The following is a 5,779-nucleotide window of genomic DNA, read 5'->3' on the forward strand; positions in this document are numbered from 1 at the left end:
GCTATGAGGAGGCTTTTTGAGCACCGGCTCTGGGGACAGGAAGCTCCTTGGCCACATATGGGAGGTGGGGGATGTCACTTAACACCACAATTGAAAACCAAATATTTTCCTGACCTCCCCTGGGGATCCTGGAGAGGTCAATATGTGACCACTAGCTGGGCAGCTGTGGCTCTGGTGCTTGCTAGGGAGCCTGGAGGCAGCTATGACTGTCTGTCCAGGTTCCCCCTGAAGACTGGGAGCCCCCACCCACCACCCAGCAGTCCCTCCTTCACTCCCCTGTCCCCAGGGCCCCCACAAGGCTTAACCATCTGTAGAATAAACGAGGGATGGGGAAATGAACGAATGAGGCTTGGAAGGGCTCACCCTCCTGTGGGGAACGATCTGTTTGCACCAATGCATATGCCCCTTCCCAGGTACCAGAGGCAGCTGCCCTCCCTTCCCCCTCTTCCCCCCTAATTTATGCCATGAGGGGGGCAGCCACTCACTGGTCCCCCGCCTGCCAGCAGCTTTGTCCCCAGGCGGATTCCCAACTGCCAGTCTTTGGAAAGAAAGGGCCCTTCTCTGGCCGGTGGTGAGGTCACCAGGAGGGGCCGGGCACACAAAGGCCGCAGCCCCCCCACCCCACCCTGCTGGCAGCTGCCTCTTTGTCCCCAGCTCCCTGCCTGGGAGACGCTGAGGGGCCCCAGCTCAGCCTTGGCGGGGTCTGGGCTTCCTCCTCGGGTGACTAGGGTGGGGGAGGGGATGGCAATCAACCTCCACCCCAGCTTTGCTCTAGATCAAGTAACAACACCTGTTGAGGGCAGACCCACCCCAGATGCCATGCTGGGCCAGGGGCCTGGTGAGCAGTCTGACTCTAGCTGTCTGGGTCCCCAAGATAGGCAGGCAAGCTTTTGGGGGTGGGCAAAGGTTCAGCGGCTGAAGCCAGATTTCCCTTGACCCCAAGGTGCATATGTGCACACATGTGTGTGCTCACACGTGAGTGGTGGAGCTGGCAAGCCTAGAGCACCCAAGCCCAGTCAGGAGCTCCTGAGGGGACCCATTTGACAGGGCATAGGATTGAGGTTCAGAGTGACAAGGCCTCTGCCCAAAGCCCCAGTCCCAGGTGGGGGCAGCCTTCCCATGTTGGTGCACTCTGACAACCAGGGCCAGTTGCCTGCCTCCCCCAGGCTGTACTGGGCACTGCTGGGTGCAGAGCCAAGAGCCATCTCAGCAGGCTCAGGGAGGACTGTATGGCAGACACCAGAGCATAGTCAGGCAAACAGAGCCATGGGCATCTGAGTGCATGTGGGCTGGTGACACTGCCTGGTGGGCTGCACTGCATGCTAAGTGCTAACCCCGACCAAATGCCTGGCCCACAGGAATGCTGGTTAGCAGGGACTCTGAGAGCCACCATTAGGTGTAGAGACAGGCAGGGGTGGGGCCCAAACTCTACCCGCCCCCCCCCAATCTGGAGGGAATAGGGTAGACCCAGAAGCTCAGTGACACTCTGGGGTGAGGAGGGCCAGCCAAGCACCAGGAGGCCTGGAACGGCTAGCAGACAGTAACCTTCCCTCCTACAGGGCTGAACACTTAGGCCCCAGAGCTCCTAACTGTCGCTCCAGAGGAAGTGAGGCCTGAAGGGGTAAAACAAGCCAGTGAGGGCCCACTGGACACCTGGTAGCCTCACTGGCAGGTGGGGCTGCAGCACAGCCAGCCAGGCAGGGCATAGGTGGGGCTGCTGAGTTCAAGGCTGGGGTAGTGGGAGGGGACAGAGGTCCCACCAGAACACCTGGCCTTGCCCTGGACTTTATGACACTCCCTCCTGTGGGACTGGGGGAACCTGGGGATCAAAGCAAGCACAGTCAGGAGGGAAGGGGCCGCACTTCACCTGAGGGCCAGGTGACCTGTGGGCCTGGATGTCCCAGGGGGTAAACAGCAGAACTGGGGACAAGCATGGTCCAGGACCCCCAAGTCCTCCCCTGCCAAGAACTATCTCCTTCCCGTTGCCTGGCACCCGGAATGTCCATTGTACCCGTAGCTTAGCAACAAGCCTCTGCTGTCCCACCATCCCCACCCCACGCCAGCATTCCTCGGCAGGGCTGCACCTCCGCAGGCCTGGGACACATTCAGCCCATGTGTTCTGTGCCCTGGGAGACAGGCAGCAGGGCACTGCTGACCACCATGGGCCAGCTCCTTGCTATGGCGGTGCTCTCTGAAAAGCCATAGACTGTCTCTGTTGAGAAACCTGCTCCTCTCTCTGCCTCACACCCCCTTATACAGACTCACAATGGGCAGGCGCCACAGAAGTGGCAGGAAGCAGCTAGTGGTTGCCTAATGGTGGGGTATTAAGAGGTAGAGAGATAGTCGCTCGGCACACATGTTGGTCAGGACTCTCGGAGCCAGACACTGTCTGTAAATGAAACTGCAATAGACTGGACATCTAACCTATTTTCTGGGACAAGGGAAACAGCCAGGCCTGTTGGTGGCAACTAGGTGGGGTTTGGGCAAGCAGGGCATTGGGAAGGTCTGGAAGGCAGAGGTGAGGAGGTGGGAGGTCACCTGGTTCTGGAGAGGTCTAAAGGACAGCCTCGGGGCAAGAAGTGAGAATCATCCCAGCCTGCTCCTGCCTCCAGGGCCGAGCCACCCAGAGACCCATCCTGCGCCCCAGCACACTGGCTCCTAGGTCTGCGGGTCCATAGCAGTAGTGTATGGACAGCACCAGCTGTCTCTGCTGGGGACAGGGCTATCCCGTCTCTCTCTCCTGCCTGCATTGTGGGACTCTACTGGCCTACCCCAGACCCCAACACTGGAGAACCCAAGAGACATACCAGGTCCCCTAATGTGAGGGCACCCTGGGGACAGCAAGGCTAGGAGCAGTGGCCCCCAAGCCCAAGAAGGGCAAGGATCTCTGACTCTGTCCACTGCACAGCAGAGCTCAGGGCCCTTGGTACATGTAGAACAAATGAAGGGTTGATGCAACCTGGGGCATTTGCCCTTAAAAAAAAAAACCTTTTTATTTTGGAAAATGCTAAGAAATGCATCAGCAGAGAGAATCAATCGTCCAGCAGCCGGTACCAGGTTCCAGAGCCAGGGACTCTGAGGGCAGCCTCATCTCCGTCCCCTTCTCCCACCTCCACACTTTCCTTCCAGGAGGCCATCCATACACCCAGAGGTGTTGTCATTCCTTAAACTCACAAACACCCACACAAGCTTTAAGTTTTACTCTTGCCCCATTTTATAAAATAAAACATTCGGTTTGTGCAAATAGGAGCCTAATGAGGTCCACACACAGTTCCCATGGCTGCCTCCATTTCTCAGGAGAGTCGGGGACACAAGAGAAGGATGTGGGGACTCTGGGGCAATCACCCAACCAAACCAAGGTGAAGGGAACCTCTGAATGACAACTTGGCTTCAGAAACAGCAGCCCCATTGTGTGTAGGGAGCTCACAGCATTGCTGCTGCCTTAGTAAAGGTGTTTTCATTTTTAGAGGAAGGAAGGAATAGTTTGACAGATTCCAGGTTCTCCCAGCAGTGACTCTAAATTGGAGGGCTTATTGAACATGGGTGGCCCTGCCCAAGTTCCTGACTCAGTAGGTCTAGGGTGAGGCCAGGAACTTGCATTTCCACTGTGCTCCCAGGTGACACCAAGCAGCTGGTCCAGGGACATTTTGAGAACCTCAGATTCATGGGCATTTCAAGAACATGAGTGAGACTGAAGCTTAGGAAAGGTGTCACCCAGAACAGAAGTGCCTTGTGGGTCTGTAAACATTAAAGAACCAAAGGCAGTGTGCCTGGCAGGCATGCCGGGACCTTTACAAGTAGTACCTGCTACGCTGTCACAAGGACAGGCTTGGCATCCTAACGCACCATCTGGTGGCAGCATAACCAGCACACCCAGGTGGCAACATGGACTTGGGCTGTGAAGGCCTGTGACATCACCCAGCTCTTCCATCCTCTCAAGGCTACTCTGGGAGGAGGACAAGACTCTGGAAAAAACGAGCAGGAAACAACAGGAGGAAGTTTGAGGTCTGAAGAGACATGGGTCCCCAGAGTCTTTGGTGAAGCAGGGTGGCTCACTCCCTAGTGACCCTTTATCTGCATTAAAAAGGAGAACCCAGGAGGGGTTTGGAGGGGGTCAGAGGAGGGGATGGGCACTGACCCTCAGGAGAGGCAGGACAGGACGGGCCAGGGCTCTGGAGCAAGGTATGGCCCACTACCTCCATCTGACCCCAGCTGCCTCCTCACCTGCCAGGGGCAGATTGGTGGGTTCTGGGCAGTGGAGGGGAGCTGGGGGTGGGCAGGAAGAAGGAGGTGACCTGGCACAAAGGCCCGGAGCAGGGAGAGCAAAGGAAGCAAGGAGGAGGGCAGCAGGAAGGACGCCCCTCCCCCACAGCCCCTCCACTTTGCTCCTTGTAAAAACCTGCACCAGCCAACCCCTCTCTGAAGGGACAGATGTCTGGGAGAAAGCTGATTATTGTCAAAGGCTGGAGGCTGTGACCGGAGTGCTGGGTGAGCGTGACCCAATTCCGAGCTATTCTCAGCCTGGTGGGAGTCGAGTTATTCTCCCGCTACCGCCACCACTTCCGAGGCAGCCTGACTTTGAAACGCCCTCGTCCCGGGCGCCAGGCTGGGCCACACAGGCTCTCCTGGGCTGAGACTCAACATGATGGGGCACATACTGGGTGGGCGAGGCCAACAGGCCTCCACAGTTCCACTCCCCTGCTTGCCACCACCATTTATACAGAGACACTCCCTCCCCCGCTGCCGGCCTGGCAGGCTCTGGGCCAAAGGACCTCAGCTCTAAGCTGGTCTCTGCCACCAACCCACAGGTCAATCTAGCTCCTATGTCCAGGAAATGGGCCAGGCCCATGGGGGCAGAAAGGGCCCCTCCACCACCATAGCCACCAGCATAGGGGCTCAGTCCCTGCATCACTCTAGCTATACAGTCTCACCTGCCTTGTGTACCCCCATCTGTGTCCAATACCCGGGAACCCTCCTAGCAGGTCTGGGCTGTCCTGGATGGGCCCTTAGTACCCAGGAAGGGGCCTGGCACACAACAGATCTCATCAGCTTCTGCTGGGTGAAAGTGCCCCCCCCCCATCGCAGGGACAGTGAGTCCCACAGCCCCTGGGCAGTGAGGCACTAGGCTCCAGTCTTGCAAACAACAGCACCCTCTGTGCCCACTGCTTCTGGGGTACTTTCCACCTGTGCTTACCTCACTGTCTTGAGCTGCCCCTCTACCTGGAAGGCTGCCCAGCCTCCCACATTCCCACCCTGCACAGGTACCCCCCTTTTTTTTTTTTTCAAGACAGAGTCTCACTGCATTGCCCTCAGTAGAGTGCCATGGCATCACAGCTCACAACAGCCTTAAACTCTTGGGCTTAAGTGATTCTCTTGCCTCAGCTACCCAAGTAGCTGGGACTACAGGCGCCCACCACAATGCCCAGCTATTTTTTCTTTTTTTTTAAGAGACAGAGTCTTACTTTGTCACCCTCAGTAGAGTGATGTGACATCACAGCTCACAGCAACCTCCAACTCCCGGGCTTAGGTGATTCTCTTGCCTCAGCCTCCAGAGAGGCTGGGACTACAGGCGTCTGCCACAACTCCCAGCTATTTTTTGTTGCAGTTTGGCCGGGGTCGGGTTTGAACCTGCCACCCTTGGTATATGGGATCAGCACCCTACTCACTGAGCCACAGGCACTGCCAGCTATTTTTTTGTTGTTGCAGCTGTCATTGTTTAGCTGGCCCAGGCTGGGTTCAAACCCACCAGCCCCAGTGCATGTGGCCAGCACTGTAACCA

This window comes from Otolemur garnettii, unplaced genomic scaffold (genome assembly GCF_000181295.1).
Source record: "Otolemur garnettii isolate 467f Iridium unplaced genomic scaffold, OtoGar3 scaffold00054, whole genome shotgun sequence".
Taxonomy (NCBI): Eukaryota; Metazoa; Chordata; class Mammalia; order Primates; family Galagidae; genus Otolemur; species Otolemur garnettii.